Below are 21054 nucleotides of genomic sequence, written 5' to 3'. Positions count from 1 at the left end.
GTGGGCAAAGGACATGAACAGACACTTCTCAAAAGAAGACACACCTGTGGCCAAGAAACATGGAAAAAAAAGCTCAACATAACTGATCGTTAGTGAAATGAAAATCAAAACCACAATAAGATATGACCTCATGCCAGTCAGAATGACAATTATTAAGTCCAGAAGCAACAGATGCTGGTGAGGTTTCAGAGTAAAAGGAAGGCTTTTACACTGTTGGTGGGAATGTAAATTAGTTCAACCATTGTGGAATACGGTAGAGTGATTCCTCAAAGATTGAGAAGAAGCAGAAATACCACTTGACCCATATACCTAAGAAATATATACCTAAAGGAATATATATCATTATAAAGATACATGCATGCATATGTTCATTGCAGCACTATTCACAATAGCAAAGATGTGGAATCAAATGAAATGCACATCAATGATAGACTAAATAAAGAAAATGTGGTACATATACATTATGGATTAATATGCAGCCATAAAAGGAATAAGACTATGTCTTTTGCAGGGACATGGATGGAGCTGGAAGCCATTATCCTCAGCAGACTAACACAGGAACAGAAAACCAAACACTGCATGTTCTCACTTATAAGTGGGAGCTGAATGATGAGAACACAAGGACACATGGAGGGAAATAACACACACTGGGGCCTGTTGGAGAATGAGAGTAGGAGGAGGGAACGCATGAGGAAGAGTAGCTAAAGCATGCTGGGCTTAATACCTAGGTGATAGGATGATTTGTGCAGCAAACCACCATGGCACATGTTTACCTATGTAACAAACCTGAACATCCTGTACATGTGCCCCAGAAGTTAAGAGAAGTTGAAGAAAAAAAAGGAAAAAATACATGATTTTTATTGAATATGTTTATAATTTGTCAATTGAGTTCTAAAGAAAAGAACCCAGAGGGGGTCATTAATGTATTAATAGGAACTTTAAGAATGAAATCTGACTGTAATCCAATCTTTATTGCTTCTAAGTATAATTTTATATTGCCCACAATTCAATGCATTTATTAAACAAGTGGACCTGCCAATTAATCTTAATCTTGAAGGGCAAACAGCTCTGCAACTCACAAAAAGAAATATTTAAAGACTTCTAGTTTTGATTATATTCCAAACACAGGCTTTATACATTTTACTATATTACTTTACAATGATATGTTAGCACTCCCATGCTGCATCCCAGTCAAGGTTTTGAAGCAAGGACATGCTTAAGTGAAAACCTGAGAGAATCCACAACGATCAACGCAAGGTCATTGTGAGCATACAAAGCATCTTCTACCCTCCAATTCCTAAACACAATTTGGAAACCTTTGAAACAAAGAAAGAGGTGCTGGAATCCAAGAAAAACTAATTCTTCAGATAATCATTTCAAAAATAAGATCTTTACAGATGAGAAATGACTCAGTTCAGATGTCATGCTACTAAAAACAGTAAAGAGATTTTAATTTATTCCTATGGGACAGAGTGTGGGGAAAATCAGATGAGAGGTAATTCTGTTAATCTGCTACCTGCAGATTCTTTCCAGTCCTGAGGAACTTTGATGACAAAATCCTTTAAAAGAAGATGAGGAGTGGATTCTAATCTTTTCCCGTGGTAGGGTAAGACACAGTGAGAGACTGTACTCCAATTGGATGAGAAAATTAAAGAAAACTTTAAGTTAAAAATTTTAAATTAAAAGAAAATTAAAGTTTTCTTTAATTTTCTCAATATGACAACTTCTAGCAGAGAATTCAATTAAAAAATAAATTTCTGATTTACATTGAGGAAGATCTTGAGATAAGAAATTGACAATACCTCTTTTCACAATCATATTTTTTTAAGGTCCATCCTAGGCCAACTCATAAACAAATTTTTGGGGGTCTCTTAATCTACCCCTTCAATGCTTTTTATAGGACTCTTTGTGTTGCATAGTGCTGTGTGTGTTGTTACTCTAAATAGTAGTATAACATTAGTCTACACAAGGATACTGTCATTCTATTAGATCTTGAAGACCTCCCCAGTCAAGAATGAGAGAGATATGTTTGGAAAAGAGATCAGTCTTTCTAATAGTCACTATTTATTTTGTGCTTGGTCCCAGGGATTACATTGGGTATCTTATTTTTAAATAACTTTTTTCTTCTCTTTATCATCTTCTAAACATTGGGTATCTTACATAATCTTTAAAATTCTCACCAAAATCTAAAAGTTTTCCATTTCCATTTTAAAGAGAATTGAGATATAGGAAAGTTTAACTTCTTTTTCTCTGAGACACAATTAGAAAATATTAAAGGTGGAATAGGAACCAATGCCTGTCTTACTCCAAAACTCTATATCTTTTATTGCATTTGCCTCCCTTTTGTGTTGTACTTCACTGCACATCACTTCCATCTACAAGGTAAAATCAATTTTCTCCAACTCAAGGTTGAGTGTTCACTACTCGGGACTCAGAAAGAGGACAAAAGTACAACAAGGCAGATGACTATAGGCTGTTAATTTGTAGCTCAAGGACCAACAATGTCAGTTCTAAATTCTCTTACAATGTCAGTTCTAAATTCTAGAATTATTCCAAGTCTCAAGACCTGCAGCTTGGTGCCACTCTATTCATCTAACCTGTTTGGATTCTCCACTCAGGCCAGTTTCTTCATGTCTTTCCGTGATCCAAGGTGTGTTTATTTGTATAGTCAAAACTCTTGCTGCTTTTCCTATTTATTCTCCTTCAGTTCCCAGTTTCTAGCTTATTCACATTCTACTCAACTTTTGGGGACAACTCTAACCCCCAATCCTTTTCAAAGCCTTTTCCAACACTTACAGACTATTCTGACCTCTTTTTCTGCTTCTGAAAAAGTCCTTGGCAGCTATGCTATTTTTCATTATCTTCCAAATTGTTTGTGTCTTGTCTTCCCAAGGAAATAGCGAGTAAGAAGCAAACAAAATGCTAGATCACTTGTTCTCAATAAATACCAACTATGCAAATAGTTGTGCTGTTTAAGCATGAGATATATCTGAGACATTGTCGAGCAAAACGTAACAGAAAAATCACCCTTCAGCCAATCCCAACTCATACCTTAAATGCATCAGGGTCAGGGAGGCATTTTTCTATAAGCCTTTCCCATCTAACTTAAAGAACCTTATATGTGCATGTGGTGAGCTCTTTAGAACATTCTGGAATTTATTCTCAATAAGAGCAATTCTCTGAATATTTGTAATATTACCCCAGCTATTTGTACAATCACTGCAAAATTCTTGATGATTATATCTAAGACACACATTACAATTTCTTAGGTTTGGGAACTTCGAGTAAAGAAAGAAACAAAAAAGCTTTTTTAAAAATGTAATATATACCATGAGGAGAAGCCTTGTGGTTTTTGTTTTGTTTTGTTTTTGTTTTTGTTTTTACAGTCCTCTTGAATACACTTGGTGAATATATCACTTCAAAAAAGATTCCAGTGAGCAACAAAGTTAATGTCAGCCTGGAACTTTGAAGAACTAGCAGAGCATTTTCAGTTAAATATCTACCTCTAGAAAAGAGCCCAATGGAAGAAACTCCAGTGAGTCACTACCTCAGGTATAGCCTAGATTTTATAATGGGCACAAACTCATGGACAACTATTTCTGGTCTGCTGGCAAGACTGTTGATGTTTTAAATTTACTTCATTTAAGTATCATATGACTACTGGAAGCTTTAAACCCAGTACTTTCTTTCTTTCTTTTTCTTTCAACCCAATTACTGTTTCTTGCATCTGCTCCCTCATGCACTATGCACAAGATCCACAAGTCTGTGCTATGTGGAAAATCTGAAGTGAAGGAGAGCTAACTCACACAAATTTCTATCACCTCCTTTTCTTCCAACTTTCTCCACTTTACCTAGAAAGATAACAGAATAGAGGGCATAAATAGCTGTGGGTTTTACAACCATAAGTGTTCTCTCTTACCCCTTTGCCTAGAGAAACTATGTGGTCCCTGTATCTGTTTGTGGCTTCCATCATGCAAGGCTATTAGAGGTGCCACCATGCTTGAAGCATATTGCAGAAGGCCTGGCTCTGGAGAGAGTAGGCAGGTCCTGAATGAGCAGTAGATACATTCATTTTTAAAATTCTATGGGATCTCTCTCAGTGATTATACCAATGCCTGGTATACAATAGGCACTTAGCAAATGCTGGTTAAGCTGATGCTATGGCTAGGATCCTGGAAGAAAATTTATTTTTAAGACATTACTTAAAAGAAAACATCTTGTATTTATACCTAACTTTTGCTGGGAGAGATCTGAAATGGCTTTTAAAACTATCAGATATATGCCTGTAGACTCTGGTTTTGGGGGCTGCAATAATTGTTCATATTTGCATAGTAGACATGATTTAATCAGTTTGTCTAAAATATACCAAAGCAACAATAACACTTTCAGAGTTAAGGATCTAGGTTAACATTATCACAGTTCCTCAACTGATGTCATGAAAAGTTCAGTGGAGAGGTCTTTGGCAATAGTTATCCTTGCTCAGAAACATTGAGACAGAACATTAAGATGATACTTAAAATACTATGCTAGTTCCCCTGGTTTGTACTTTGTTAACTGCTAGTACTTCCCTCTTTTGTTTCCCACAAAAATTTAATGTTTTCTATTCTAAATAAAAAAAATGTAGTGACTCAATTTTAAAGAGACATTAGATTAGGTGGAAATGTTTAGATGAATCTGGACACAAGTTTCCTTGGGGATGGTTTTACCTCTCTACTTCCTAAATAGCAAACAGTCAGACTGAAGTAGTTCTCAAATGTCATATTTTGTTATGTTTATCAAATAAATGGGATCCAGGGTCCTACAGTAAGTTGTAACCAGGAGACACCTGACTCTGTCTTGACTTGGGGCCATTAGAGCATATTGGGGCTGTTCCACTGCTATTGTCTGATCTTCATTTTCTTTTTGTATCAAACAAGGTGTTTCACCACCTGCTCTGTTCCACACACAGAAAAGGGAAACTGCCACAATTCCTTCAAAAAATTGTTACTCTACCAAAGGCCTACAGAAAAGCCTGGATTAAAATGAGGTTGGTAATTTGGTACTTTTTTTATCCTGCTTTCAATATTCTCAGATGTTTAAATCACTGACTTTGTTTCTCCCATAACACTAGCACAACCTCACTTTAACCCCAGTTTGATTCTGGCTCAATAGTTAATGTCTGACTTGCTTTCAAAATTTCAAAGACCATAGTGAGCTACTAGCATGGGAAGAAGAGAATTAAAGTGTCTGACTTGCATCTTAAAGGAGTCTGAAAAGCAGATATATACATAAGCTTTTAAGTTGACAAGTTTTATTTCAAGACTCTTGTTAAATTCTCTCTGTACCCTTATGTGCTTCATCCAAAAGAGAATCAAAGAATGCATGGAGAATACAGTTATCACCTTTGGTAACTCACCTTGCTCTTCCAGCTATTTGTCTGGTGAACTTCTGATAACCAGCTTCTCTAAGTTGGGGCTGGAACAACATATCATCTTGAGAAAATATTTACTCATGTTCTGAACATTAAAGATACTGCTTTATGCTGCATGACAATACTTGGTGGTCTAAAATTTGAGTAGAGTATCTTGTACACTTAGGATGTTAGTGTTCTGAAGAAAAAACTTGTTTATGTTAGTGACATTGAAACACTATGAAAGATTTTTCCAGGACTTTTTAAAAATAAAAGTCATCTGTTTTGTTCTAGAGTTTTTGATAATATAAATATCATTTTATCAGTCAGAAGTCATTACTGATAACATAGTCAATCTATTTACTGAGTGGATTCAATCTTCGTATTTCTTATTGCTTAGAAATTGCATCATTCATTCCTTCAGTGCTTAAAGAGCACAGTAACTTTCATCCTTCACTCTTATTTTTAAGATATAGGTCACAAGAAGATGAGATCAACTTTGAAGCCATAAGTTTTGTCAAACTTTATTTTCAAATACCCACCAAGCAGAACACCTAAAATTAAATTCTAAGTGTCATTTATGAAGAAGGAGTAAATTTTTCTCTCCACTGGCATAATTAAGGTACATGAATCATTTTTAATAGTACTTTTCCAAAGGTCTAAATGAACTTGTCCACTCTTTGGATCTTCCCCTTGGTGAAAAATATGACTGTTATTAAAAACAGATTCTAATCCTTATACCTTTATTACTTAGATGTCCACACAAAGCAAATGATAGATGGATCTATATACTGTCTTCATAAAATCCTTCCTGAGAGCATTTTTACTGATTACTAAATATTATAACACTAGAAAAAATAATTTAAGCAAAAATTTATAAATATAACAGAATTTTTGGTATTAATATTGAACTCAGAAAGGGTTTCATCTTGATCTAATTTATTCCAAATTAATATACATGAATGAAAGTGTTAAATAAAAATACTTGGGAGAAGTACCCAAGATTAAATAAATCTTGTAACAATCTGTATTTGCATTACACACAACGTACTACTTGTAGTCTTTTGTTTTTGGGTTTTTCATTTTTGCCCTTTTAGTCTTTTTTTTTTAACAATATTCTAAATTTAATTAGAAATAATTAGCCAGTATTTTGTATTACACAGGTTCATGTCAAAATTAGAACGCATGCATTTTAGTGGGACCTCACTGTATAACTTTTGATAATGCATAATATTCAATAGAAGGCAGTGCTAAATTGAATCACACCCAAGAGGGGCCTCAGTTACTAAAATATATTGGAGACCTCATTATAAGCCTATTTTCCCTTAAAGTAATCCCACATCCCAGAACTTTTTAACATCCGTACATAGCAAGATGCTCTTCTTTACAGAACATCCTTCTGAGCTTTGTGACCAAGATGTCCGATTTAAAACTTAAACACTAGATAGAAAGCAGATTTGATTTTCTTCCCAATGGGAGCTGAGAGAAAGCCATCAGTATGGGCGGACACATTGGATTATCCAGTGTGATTGTGGGGGGTGAGGAAGTCGCAGGAGGTGTTCAGTGAGGTCACGGTATAGGGGAAATATGAATTGATAACCTCTAATAAAATGACCAATGCCCTACTTTCATAGACGTTTGAATCTTGTGTTTTTGTATCGACTCTTCGAAGAGCTAATAAGTGCATATTTCCCCCAGAGTTACATTTCAATAACCAAAAGCATCTTTTTAACTTTTGACATCTAAGTTGGCGAGCCTTTTTATTGATATTAAAACATTTTAACACCAAGATCAACTTTCTAGATGTCTCCATGTCTACTCATGCTACAATTTTAAGGAACCAGGGACTTGTTCTTCTCTTACTCATATTGTTTTGCACTTCAATATCAAGACGAACCTTTGCCAGAAGGTACAACTCTTTAGTACCATCATTAGAGATATGGAAAACAGACACCTCTGGCAGAGCAAATGCATTGGTAAAACTGAAGAAAGGAGCATTTTTTTCCAGATAGTTTTTGAAACAGAGAGAGCATGAGGGTAATGAGTGCTTAAAGTGGAGTATTGATCACATAAAACAGGGAGGAGATATAGAAGAGAGAGATTGAGTATAACATTTAAGCGGCACAAACAGGTCTAAAAACAGCAAGCGATAAATGTTATTCCTAGTGCCTTTAGCTTTTCTAAAGCTGGCATAACTCTATGTCCTAAAAGCTGTTTATAAGGAATAAAGACTATCTTCAATTAATTAATGTTTTTGAAGAACTCGTTTGAACTGGGGGCTACTGAGGACTTAGAAACAAAAGCACATTCTCTGATCTTGAGGATTTTAAAATCTTGTTGGAAGAGATCTGAATGACACAAGTCAAAAAACAGCAATAGAATGTTAGTCACTCTGCTCTACACAGAGAACAGTTACCCGCTTTCTGCCTCCACTAACTCTCACTTAACTACCTCTGAATCTGTGATCAAACACACTGACCCATATATACTAATCATATAAAATGTATTTGTAAGGAAATAACAAGTGTAGATAGTTTCAAAGCAGGTTCTAAGATACCTAATTTTTAAAATTAAACATTGTAGATGAAATATGAATACAGGCATACCTCAGAGATATTGCAGGTTTGGTTTCTAGACAACTTCAAGAATGCAAATATCACAATAATGCAAGTCACACATTTTTTGTTTCCCAGTACATGAGTTGTATTTACATTATATGTTAGTCTATTAAGTATGTGACAGCATTATATCTAAAAATCCAATGTACCTACCTTAACTAAAAATATTATTTTGCTAAAATATGCTAACTAGTAATCATCTGCGCTTTCAGTGAGTCGTGATCTTTTTGCTGGTAGAGGGTCTCGTCTTCATACTGATGGCTGCTAACCAAACAGGATGGTGTTTAAGGTTGAGGTGGTTGTGGCAATTTCTTAAAATAAAACAGCAATGAAATTTGTCACACTCATTGATTATTCCTTTCATAAAAGATTTTTTCCCATAACATGTGATTCTGTTTGACTACACTTGACCCATATAGAACTTTCAAATCTGGAGTCAATCCTTTCCAACCCTGCCACTGCTTTATCAACCAGTTGATGTACTATTCTAAGCCCTCAGTTGTAACTTAAACAATGTTCACAGCATCTTTATCAGTAGATTTCACCTCAAGAAACCACTTTCTTTGCTTATCCATAAGAAGCAACTCTTTATCCACTCAAGTTTTATCATAAGATTGCAGCAATTCAGTCACATCTTCAGACTTGACTTCTAATACTAGCGTGTTTTTTTTTTTTTTTCTGTTTCCACCATATCTGCAGTGACTGCCTCCTCTGAAGTCTTGAATCCCTTAAAGTCATCCATGAAGGTTGAAATCAACTTCTTCCAAAGACCTGGTAATGTTGGTATTTTGACCTACTCCAGTGAATGTTGTTAATGGCATTTCAAATAGTGAATTCTTTCTAAAGGTTTTCAATTGACACTGCTCAGATCTGTCAGAGGAATCACTGTCTCTGGCAGCTATAGCCTTACCAAAATATATTTCTTAAATAAGATAAAGTTGAAATTACCCCTGATCCATGGGTTGCAAAATGGATGTTGCTGGAAGGCATTAATCTTCTTATACCTCTCTACCAGAGCTCTAAAGTGACCAGGTGCATTGTCAATGTGTAGAAATATATTAAAAGGAGTGTTTTCTTCCTGAACAGCAGGTCTTAACAGTGGGCTTAAAATATTTAGTAAACCATGCTATAAACAGATGTGTTGTTATCCAGGCTTTTTTGTTCCATTTATAGAACACTGGCAGAATAGACGTGGCATAATTCTTAAGGGTCCTAGGATTTTCAGAATGGTAAATGAGCATTAACTTTAACTGGAAGTCACCAGGTCTATTAGCCCCTAATAAGAGAGAGAGTCAGCTTGTCCTTTGAAGCTAGATATTGACTTCTCTCTAGCTATAAAAGTACCAGATGGCAGTATCTTTCAATATAAGGCTGTTTTGTCTACATTGAAAATCTGTTTGTTGTAACCACCTTCATCAATGATCTTAGTTACATCTTCTGGATAACTTGCTGCTTCATCTTATACTTCTGTATTATGGAGATAACTCCTTTCCTTAACCCTAATCACCCAACCTCTGCTAGTTTCAAACTTTTCTTCAGCAACTTCCTCATCTCTCTCAGCCTTCATAGAATTGAAGAGAGTTAGGACCTTATTCTAGATTAGTATTTGACTTAGGAGAATGTTGTCACGGGTTTGATCTTCTATCCAGACCACTAAAACTTTCTCTATATCAGCAATAAGGCTGTTTTTTTAAAAAATCATTTGTGTGTTCATGGGGATAGCACTTTTAATTTTCTTCAAAAACTTTTCCACTGCATGCACAATATGGTTGTTTGGCATAAGAGGCTCAGTTTTCCACCTGTCTTGGGTTTTGACGTGCCTTCCTCACTGAGTTTAATCATTTCTAGATTTTGATTTCAAGTGAGAGATGTGCACATCTTTTTTTTTTTATCACTTGAACACTTAGACTCCATGGTAAGGTTATTAATTAGCCTAATTTCAATATCATTGTATCTCAAGGAATAGGGAGGCCTGAAGAGAGAGAGAGAGAAGGAACTACTGGTTGGTGGAGCAATCAGAACACACATCATCTTTGTGTGAGCCAGTGCACTTAAAAGTGGGCATGGTTCATGGTGTCCAAAACAATTGTAAGAGTAACATCAAAGATCTCTGATCACAGATCAACATAACAGAAATAATAATAAAGTTTGAAACATTGCAAGAGTTACCAATTTGTGGTACAGAGACATGAAGTCAGCACATGCTGTTTAAAAAATGGCACCAATAGACTTGCTTGATGAAGGGTTGCCACAAATCTTCAGTCTCTAAAAAACACAATTATCTGCAATCTGCAAAGAGCAATAAAATGAAGCACAATACAAGATACGCTTGTATACTGAAAAGAAATTATGAGCTGAAAAAAAAATGACTTTTGATCTTTAGATATCAGAGTTGGCTACATAAAAACTTCTATTCCAAAAGACAGTTATGAGAACATGTCATCATTTAAGCAGTACTAATAATTTCATGACTTGTAAAAGCATTTTGATTACAATTAAATATTTTCAGGTAAATATCAATAGGGATGAAACATTGAAACATATATTATGTTATACAACATGTTATAAAGTCTTCCTCCTTGTTGTTTTCAAAATATATCCCAGGATTAAAAAAAAAAGTTCTCTGCTCTTTTCTAAAATTAACAACATAACCGTGTCTTTACTCAATTTGAGCATGATTGGTTAGCAATGCTCCAAACTTGTCATAGCTAACAAATTTGTGGTGGGATTATTTCTCACTTCTTAAACTTCCACATTCTACACTGCTGTACTACTTGAAAGTTGGTACTCTTCTGGCTTCCAAATTAGCCTATAATTGCAATAATTAAAAGTAGCATTTATTAAGAACTTTTTATGGGCCAGACAATGTACTACTGTACATTTATTAGCCGTGTGTTTTTCACAACAGTATTTATGGTAGATGTTATCACTATACTATTTAACAGATGAAGACATTGCAACTCAGTTTAAAAACTAGTATTATGTCTCTACTAAAAATACAAAAAATTAGCCGGATGTGGTGGTGGGCACCTGTAGTCCCAGCTACTCGGGAGGCTGAGGCAGGAGAATGGCGTGAACCCGGGAGGCAGAGCTTGCAGTGAGCCGAGATCGCGCCACTGCACCCCAGCCTGGGCGACAGGGCGAGACTCCGTCTCAAAAAAAAAAAAAACAAAAAACAAAAAAACAAACAAAACAACAAAAAACTAGTATTATTCAAGCATGGCTTAATGTAGGTCTTTCTGATTCCAGAGGTCAATTTCTTGATTACTTTTTCTACAACCTCTCTCAATAGCACTTTGGATTTTGGACTTTTCCCCCAAAGCTGTTGTTCTGTCTTATGATATTTCTATCACTTTATTAAGTCCTCCATAATGTACTAATTTGTTTTGCTTTCTCTACTTGTCTTAGGCAGCATATTACCCCAGTTCCTTATGTTCAGCTGCCTTTTTAATATCTCTAATGGCCTCTTTGTCATATGAAATGCAATTAGGATATATTAAGCTGCAGTAAATAGAGCTAGATACAGAGTCAGAGATTGTAAATCCTTATTCTAGATTTGTTATTAACTATCAGGGCTTGAAAATGCCACTTAAAAATCTTTGGATTTCAGTCTCTTCGTCTGTAAAGTGATATTTGGCTTCACAATCTTTAAGGCTATTTCAAATCTTAAAAACATGTTTTGTATTAAACTTAACACATTTCTTCTGAGACATACTCTTCATTCCAACTATTGCATTTCTCCTATGACAATTCCATTCACTTCTGTAGCATTCTGAATCTTGATCCGTCTCCTTATCCTGTAATTCCTACACAGAGTCATAAAGTTTAGTATTTCTTTGCTCAGTTGTGTTTATTTTGCCTTACAGCATAAAGCTCCATTTCTCAGTCATATCATCTAATTATGGGATTTAGTAAATAAATATGCAAGGGTAATTATGAGCCAAAATCTGTGACACTATGTTCTTAGAAATAATTAGTTTTCTAAGATTGTGAATATAACAAAAAAGATCAAAATTTAACAATAATACTATATTAGGAGAAATAAGCTCTGTGTGTGTTAATTAGCATGGCTGAAGATTAACTTTTAAGGTCCAAAAATAGAGTAAGATGTGGTTTCATTTTTTTTCTGTAAAAATATGGGCCTTTACACACTGACAACAGAGAAAACAAAAACAACTGAATGCCTTTCTGTATTATTATCATTATTTTTACTTTTTTCTTGGCTGATGTGTGTCTTCTGGGACTCAGAAGAAATGGTAGGCTCCCCAATGAAGAGTAAAAGTAGGATTTATAGATTCTATAACTCCAGGTCAAATTTGAAACTTGGTGGGGTGAAATATTTCCATTACCCTGTGGGTATCTAGTCCTCTGCTTATGGGATCCTGTAAGTTATAATCTTAATTTTTGTTGCAAGTGGTCTGACATTCAGTAGCAGGCAGCCTAGGTACCTATAACTCATTAATCCTTTTTAACAGACAACGCCAAAAGCAGGCAACACTCAAGTTTCAAGTATAACATTTACACCAAAATTAAAATTGCAATATTATAATCAAGTTATACCAGCAAGCTTTGTATATAAGGATTTCTGACTGTCAGTTCTTTAGGGCTGGTCAGGAGACCAAAGAAAGTCAGTCTTATTACAAAGTGACATTTACTTAGGGAGTTTCAGACATCATGAAGAGGACTACCTTCCAAAAACGTTGTGATTTTTCCATAGCAGATTCAGAAATGTTTACTCTGATAATTTCAGCCTTATCAACAGATTTGAGTCACTTGAGTCACTAGAATCATTATACAGAAAAGTATTTGACAAGATCCCTCTTTACTCCCTTCAAACAAGAAAAAAAAAGCTGCATCTAAATCCTCCAAATGATAATTTTATTGGTATACACACAAATACTGCAAGCCATTTGTACCTACAACTGGACTTAAATCAGAGAGCAGTTAAAGAAATAAAAATGTGAAACATTCATTCAAAAGAGTTAATTGGAACTAAATGAAAGTGTTTTGTTTTGTTGTTGTTGTTTCTTTGCTTAAGCAATTATATAATTGTCCCCCTCCAGTATTAAGAAAAAAAACGACAAACAAGTTCATTTATTGGTTTACAAAACTGAAATTACTTGGCTCAAAGAATTACAAACTCCTGATCACAAGCAGCTATCATTTCATGGAAGGAAAATCAGGAACTGAAGTGCTAGCAGTGTTACACAGTAATCAAGCAACAAACTTTCTTGGCATTAGTGAATTACTACTACAGAGCATTAATTTCATGCTTGTCTACTCCAGTAAACTATGAAAGCTTGCAGAAATTTAGGAAACAATAGTTAGAATAGAGTCAGAAAGCTCCTTAAAAGTAGAGAAAAATGAAGTAATTGAAAGCACTTAATACAATTAAAATTTTTTATCTTAACCATGTTTGCAAATATCATGAGTATATCTAGGGTCTTATTTTTTGGAGAAATTGTTAATAAGTCTATTGCACATGAATCATGCATATTAAAAATGATTTAAAAGTTATGAGAAGGGATACCTTTATTTAAGTTGAAATTTGGAAGGTTAGGAGTCAGTGAGGAGCCAGTTAGGAGCCAGTTTCATTCTTAATTCCCCAACCTAAGGTTTTAAATTTTATTTTACATTAAAGTGGTTAAAACTGAGGAATATGGAAAAATGTAGCAAGATACAAACTCATAAATTTTGGGTTTCACTTCACAAATTAATTTTTTCTTCTCTGATTTTACTTATTTATTCATAATGACCTTTCCTATTTTTTAATTTAGATTCATTGGTTTAGTCTGTAATGTAGCACTGATGATCCAGGAATGTTTTTTGCTCTAATAAACTGCTTACAGAGGTACAAGCACTTGTCTGAAGTCACTTTAACTTTGTGTCTGCATGCCCTCAGGGATACTATCATTTGTTTTGATGTCCCATGTGTGAACAAAAACACCTCGCAGAATGGCATTTATATGTGCATGGAAATTTTCAGCAGTTATTCTTCTGCCTTTGCCACTGACTCATTTGTAAATCACTTTCAAATATACCCTCTATTCTGCACTAAAATGACTTTATCCTCAACTCCTGAAGATAGTTTCATGACACAAAGTTGTCATCTTATGGTTCATTATTTTTGTGGAAGTACTTGAGCCGTATATACCTGAAGAGAAGACACCAGTGGGTTGTGTGTGCACATGCTCTTAGCTCTCTTGATCTTACAAGTATTCTTATTTCCCATCTCTCTTGATTAAAGGGGGAAAAAAGAAGGAATTGTGAATATTCTTATAATTGAATCAAATATGTAAGACCTATTCAGATATGTCAAGGACGTGTGCTTATCTGAGACAAAAGGGCACACTTCTGGTCATTCTTGCAATCTGTAAATAGGTATATATTTAGATCTGGAAAAGTCAATATAATCTATTTTGTCTTCTTCTCTAGAACAGATAGAGATGTTTGGGAGGGAGTGGGGATTGCAGAGCTACCAGTCTGGTTCAAGCCCATACATATGCCCAATGTCCCATACTGAACTGATCTGCCTTGTATTTGAACTTCGTGTTTCAGAAACATAATGATGAATAGTCTTATCATAACTTCTTTATGAAAACATGAAAAACAGATAAAAGCCCTCAGTCGGTAAAACGGAATTTTTTAGCAGTACATTTTCTATAATAGTTAAACACTCCTAATCTGAAAATCTGAAATCTTATATGTGCTAAAATCCAAAACTTTTTGTGTTGACATGATGCTACAAGTAGAAAATTCCATAACTGACCTCTTATGATGGGTTGCCATCAACATGCAGGTGCACAATATACAGTTTATTCAGTGTTCCTGGGGGAAAAGACCCTTGGTAAACCTTTTCAGTTGCAATCTATCTTCCCTGAGCACACCCAGATTCTTCCATGCAAGCACATCCACAAAGGGTAATAAGACGGCAAGCGTGTAGGCCGAATGTGCCAACAGCAGTTTCCTGATGCCCCACATGGGGCCAAGACCTATGTGGATTACCCATGATGATTTTTGCTTATTCTGTGCTGTGGTGTAAAGATGTTGTTGAAAATGCCAAAGAGGACTGCAGATACTTCTATGGGTAAAAGTGAAAAGAAAAGGAAGCATTTATGTTCATCTATAGCACAGAAAGCTAAGCTGTTGGAGAAACTAGACTGCAGTATAAGTGTGAAACGTATTACAGGAGAGTATGGTTCTAGAATGACCACCATGTGTGACCTGAAGAAATGGAAGGACAAACTGTTGAAGTTTCATGCTGAAAGTGATGCATAGAAATTATTGAAGAACAGGAAAACACTGCATAAAGCTAAAAATGAAGATCTTGACCATGTACTGAAAGAATGTATCTGTCAGACTAAGTGAACACATGTCACTAATGATATGCTGATCATAAAACAAGCAAAGGCTTATCATGATGAACTAAAAATTGAAGGGAACTGTGAGTAGTCAGCAGGCTGGTTACAAAAATTTTAGAAAAGACAGGGCCTTAGTTGTTTTAAGATTTGTGATGATAAAGCATCTGCTGACCACAAAGCAACCATGAAATTCATTAAGTGGTTTGCCAAGGTAACTGCATATGAAAATCTGATGTCAGAACAAGTCAATACTGCTGATAAAACATCACTGTTTTGGCATTACTGCCCCAGAAAGACACTCACTACAGCTGATGAAACAGCCCCTACAGAAATTAAGGATGCCAAAGACAGGATAACTGTGCTGGGATGTGCTAATGCAGCAGGCACACATAAGTGTAAACTTGCTGTGATAATCAAAAGCTTGTGACTTAACTGTTTTCAAGGCATGAATTTCTTACCAGTCCGTCATTATGATAACGAAAAGGAATGGATCCCCAGGAACATCTTTTCTGACTGGTTTCACAAACGTTTGTGAGCAGCTTGTGCTCATTGCAGGGAAGCAGGATGGAATGACCAGTGCAATATTTTGTTATTCCTTGACAACTGTTCTGCTCATCTTTCAGCTGAAATTCTCGTCAAAAATATGTTTATGCTATGCAATATCCCCCAAATGTGACTTCATAAATTCAGCCATTTGACTAGGGTATCCTTAGATTAGTGAGGAATAAATATAAAAATACTTTCTTAAACAGCATGCTAGCAGCAGTGAACAGAGGCATGGGTGAGGAAGGTTTTCAAAAAGGATCACATCAACGTAAAATAGCCGAGATAGTTCTGAATCAAGGTGATTGTGATAATAGTGATGATGAAGATATCATTGTTAACACTGCAGAAAAAGTGACTATAGATGACATGCCAGAAATATGTGATTGGCTTATTGAAGGACTAGAGCAGTGTGATGAAATCATATCCATTTATAAAATTGAAGAGAGAATTCCAAGACAAAATGTTAATGAGGCTGCCCATCATTAATGAGGCAGATGACTCAAAAAACATTTTAAAGAGCCACCCAGCAGAATTCCTCCTTATCTTAGAGGACCTGCTTCCTGGTCTCTCAATGGCCTCTGATGTTTCTTCTCACCTAAAAAAAAAATACAGTGTACAGGCCAGGCGCGGGGGCTCACGCCTGCAATCCCAGCACTTTGGGAGGCTGAGGCGGGCGGATCACAAGGTCAGGAGATCCAGACCATCCTGGCTAACACAGTGAAACCACGTCTCTACTAAAAATACAAAAAATTAGGGGGGCGTGTCGGCGTGCACCTGTAGTCCCAGTTGCTGGGGAGGCTGCGGCAGGAGAATGGCGTGAACCCGGGAGGCGGAGCTTGCAGTGAGCCGAGATCATGCCACTGCACTCCAGCCTGGGCGACAGAGCGAGACTCCATCTCAAAAAAAACCGAAAAACGAACAAACACACACACAAAAAAACAAAAAAATACAGTATGGGGAGGCTGAGGCAGGAGAATGGCGTGAACTCAGGAGGCGGAGCTTGCTGTGAGCTGAGATCACTCCAGCCTGGGCGACAGAGCGAGACTCCATCTCAAAAAAAAAAAAAAAAAATACAGTGTACATAACCTTTTAATAAAACACAGCATCATAGCTGGAGACTGAAAGCCTGCTGTTGTGTGTTTTTGCTGAAGTTTAACAGCTGATCCAGGTATTCTGGTGATGTTACTCTGCTGCTTAGTTACCATGAATGCATGATCTTTTCACTGTATCAATGGTATGTCATCCTTTTTCCTGTTAAATACTTATGTGTGAATAAGTATAAGGAAATAGTTGCTTAACAGTAGCATATATTTTCAGAGTCACAAATGTTGGTGTTGCCAAACAATCACAGACTGGCTACATGGATGACTGAGATAGTGAACACTTTTGCTTTCTGAGGTTCAGTGTACACAAACTAGTTTCATGCACAGAATTATTTAAAAATTGTATTAAGTTACTTTCAGGTTATATGTATAAGATACATGTGAAACGTAAGTGCACTTCATGTTGAGACTTGGGTCCCATCCCAGGATAGCTTATTATATATATGCAAATGTTCCAAAATCCAAAAAATCTGAAATCTGAAGCATTTCTGGTCCAAAGCGTTTCAGATAAAGGATGTTTAACCTGTATAATGCTGACAAATTTTCACCAGTTGAACAATTAGCTAAAATAATATGCTAATCCTATCAGGGCCAAGAAAGTGACTCAGTCAAAAAATTTCTTATTCCTCTGTAAACCAGAATGTGTGGCCAATAGAAAGGAACATAGAGACCAGTCATGGTACAGAAGTCAAGAGGGAAGCTTGAGAAAAGATCTCTCCAAGGAGCAAAGGAGGGTGGTAGCATTCAGAGCCTGAGAGTCAGTATACCAGGGAGAAGCAGGTGAGATGGTCAGAGGCAAAGTGGTTCAGGGTTAATACCAAGACTGCTACCCACATTAAAGTGTCCTGTGTTACTTTTGGTAAGGTGCATGGGAAGACTGGCTGAGCTGAAGTGACCAGAGGTAGGGTTGAGAACTAAGACGATTTGGCTTGGTCCCAAAGAAGTTTTGAATGAGGATTAACTTATCTCCCTGCTTTCTCTCAAACTAGTCTTCCATGTGTCCAGACCTTCATCAACTGAACTCTGCTAATAAATGAGCTTAAATATAATCTGTTTTGAAATGTCTAGGAATGCCTAGATCTTGATTTTTAGGTGTTTCATTCAATACCTTGCATGAAAAACTGACTTGAGGGAAACTCCAAGACTCTAGATAGAGAATTCTCTTATTCTTATAGCTAGCCTCAGGCAACCTAAGCCCTTCAGTGTTCATTGTGTAGTAAAAGACAATTTAGAGATGTAACCTAGGCCTTTGAATTTAAGATTAAAAAAAGTACAGGAGTCTTTGGATTCTTAACACCTTGTCAATGTATGAGTTTGAGAAAATCTCTGAAAAATGTTTTAAGCCCTATATCTTGAATACCTTTAATTTTAACAGAAAATCTTAATGTTTTATGCTAGTTTTATGCTAGTCACTATGATATCCAATATAAACCCATTTCTGACAGTCTACCGATTACCAAAGCCTTGTCAATTATGATTCTGAAAACAAAAGCACTTGTAGGTACCTCTAGAGTAAGAGCTTCCTAATTAGAATTCTAATAAATCATTTCATATTAGGCTAACTCTAAATATCACACACAAAACATCCCATTGTATACACTGAGGTGTTTTTAAGAAAGTTATAAACATGTAACAGATAAATTTGACAAAATTACCTAAAAATTACTATTTATCTTTCCTACATTAAGCTAACGTTTTTCATAAACAAAACAACAACAAAAAATAACCCACATGTTGAAACTTGTCATATTATTTAAGATCTGCTATGTAAAATAGTATTTTTTTAATAGCATAAAACTTGTAACCCTGAAATTCCAGCGATTCTGGAACGTTCATTCGAACTATAGTGTTTATAAATTTAAAACTTAGATTTCTCTTTAACCACCCCAGATGGAATCAAGTTATTTCTCATGTGGAAACTTCTATTCTTAGAGAAGTTAGTTTATTACAGATTTCCAGGCCCCATCTCCTGAGTTTCATAATTAATTGGTTTTGGGGTAGGATCCAGATATTGCTTTTTCTTCCCCAGGTGAATCTATTCTGCAATCAAGGTTGAGAAATCTGGTATCAGTGGTGTTTAGAAATCTGGTGAAGGCAAAAACCATATACCTTTTAAATTTTCAAATTGTAATAGATAAAAAAAAAAAACTAATACACTTTTGGTTAAAATTCTAGATTCTCAGATCATAGCCACAAACATTCTTGATAAACAGGTCTGAAATGTCACCAAATAATCAGTATTTTTAACAGATGGCCCCTGTGGTTCTAATATAGGAGGTATCAAGAAGGACGGTATAAAGTCCACAGTTTGAAAAGCAAATTCCTGCAATATTTAGTAAAGAGTACTGAGTCACGAGGGCCCAATATAGATCTGTAAAATGGAATATTGGGAGATATGATCATAATTTTGATGAATGATTCCATATGTTTTTACAAGCTCAACAGTTTGGCTGGGACACTGGTCAAGTGGCCTATGTGTGAAATTGAAGAGAATTTCTACGGGATTAAGGGCAAAGACACAAGCTCTTAACTGGGGCAGTGGAGCAGGCCATACACCATAGGAATATGGTCAATAAATATAGTGGACATCTGATGTTTTGTACAACTAGCTTTTTATTTCCTATTCCAGTGGCTAGCTAGGTTTAGTCCTTGGGCCAGCAACAGGAGAAATCACTCTGACACTTACTAAAAATGCAAATTATTAGGCCCCATTCCAAATCTACTAAATCAGAAACTCTATGGGTAGGGCCCAACAATCTGTGTTTTAACAAGTGTTATTCTAATGCATGAAAAAACTTGAGAATCATCATCCTATTCCTTCAATATATGCTAGCTGATTTTCCTGTAGTGAATCATCCTTCTTGCAAACTTAGTCTCGGTCTTCTGAATGTGGTGATCCCACCTCATCCTGAATCTTAGGGAGGGCATATAAGCCAGTATGGAAAAAGAGGCTAAGTTCCAAGTCTTAACATAGCAAAAAGCAGGAACTATTTTTAGTAATGGGGCTGAAAATAAAGGTCAACCCATAGGAAAACAAAGGCCAGTGATGAAGAGAGGCCAGAGACATAGTCTGAGCCCCTGATCTAAGCTGTGTGTGAAAACTGCACTTTCAGTTACATAAGCTAATAAAAGTTTTATTAACCAAGTCTGAGTTGGGTTTCTGTAACTTGCAATCAGAAGTTTGACCAATACAAACAGAATCCATTAGGGAAAGCAGGCTGCAAGGACTGAAACACAAAAGACAAGCTGCTAGAACATCTCAGTGTAGCCAAAGTGTTAAGGGTTAGGGCTGAGCAGAAGCAGAATCCGAAACTGGGATAATGAAGGGAGGTCTTGGGGCTTCAGTTGCAGTTTGATTAAGTAAGCACTTAGATTCTTAGTGTTTGTGTGGGTCAGAATGGCTCAAAGGGCCAGAAGAGGGAAGACAATTACTGTTGTGCCTTCCCATAAAGCTTAAGAATCTTAACACATACACTCAAACATCCCACAAAATTTTTAGAGTCTTCCTGTGTTTGCTGTGAGAGATGCAATGCCAGGAGAGCAGAACCCTGGCCTAATGAAAAATGTGGTTTCTCTTTTTAATAATCATAAATTATTTTTGTGTGTAGTAAATTATTTTTGTGTGTAGTAGTTAGACGTCTTTCTGTGTCATGTTGCCTGTGGTAATCTATAAACAAAATATAATCAATAAAAATAGTTGACATTTTTGGTACATCAGATGCAATTGCAGTCCAATTGCACAATCATGGTAGCCTCTGCATTCAGAAGTCTATGGTTTTAATTATTTGATTAAAAAACCAATTTAACCTGTGTCAGGTGGTTACCATATAACTGTTGAAACAACAGACACAAATCTCAAAAATATGAGTCCTTTAGATAATAGTAGTTAATAAAAGTTTCTGAAAAATCTGGTGTCAGTGATGCTCACCAGGAAGCATTTCAAGTCCTTCAGGAGTATTCAAGGGTCTTCATTAGGCATTTTCACTAGCTGGAATCACAGCACTATCTTTTGTAACCACTGAGTTAACCGTTAACAC

At 35.9% G+C, this 21054-nt stretch overlaps 1 long non-coding RNA gene across 3 annotated transcripts in view; it reads left to right on the top strand.

Moving 5' to 3' along the window:
• The first annotated feature begins 2558 nt into the window (after window positions 1-2558).
• The window catches only part of LOC129059455 (uncharacterized), a 58883-nt gene continuing 40387 nt past the window's right edge, over window positions 2559-21054 (top strand). For all 3 annotated transcript variants that reach the window (XR_008525359.1, XR_008525358.2, XR_008525357.2), the window contains exons 1-5: window positions 2559-2650; window positions 3387-3552; window positions 4917-5026; window positions 5860-6011; window positions 8707-8781. This is a non-coding gene — a long non-coding RNA (uncharacterized LOC129059455). The remainder of the gene's footprint in view (window positions 2651-3386; window positions 3553-4916; window positions 5027-5859; window positions 6012-8706; window positions 8782-21054) is intronic.

The sequence above is a fragment of the Pongo abelii genome, chromosome 4 (genome assembly GCF_028885655.2).
Source record: "Pongo abelii isolate AG06213 chromosome 4, NHGRI_mPonAbe1-v2.0_pri, whole genome shotgun sequence".
In the NCBI taxonomy this organism is placed as follows: Eukaryota; Metazoa; Chordata; class Mammalia; order Primates; family Hominidae; genus Pongo; species Pongo abelii.
This window is presented reverse-complemented; position numbering and strand designations above follow the sequence as displayed.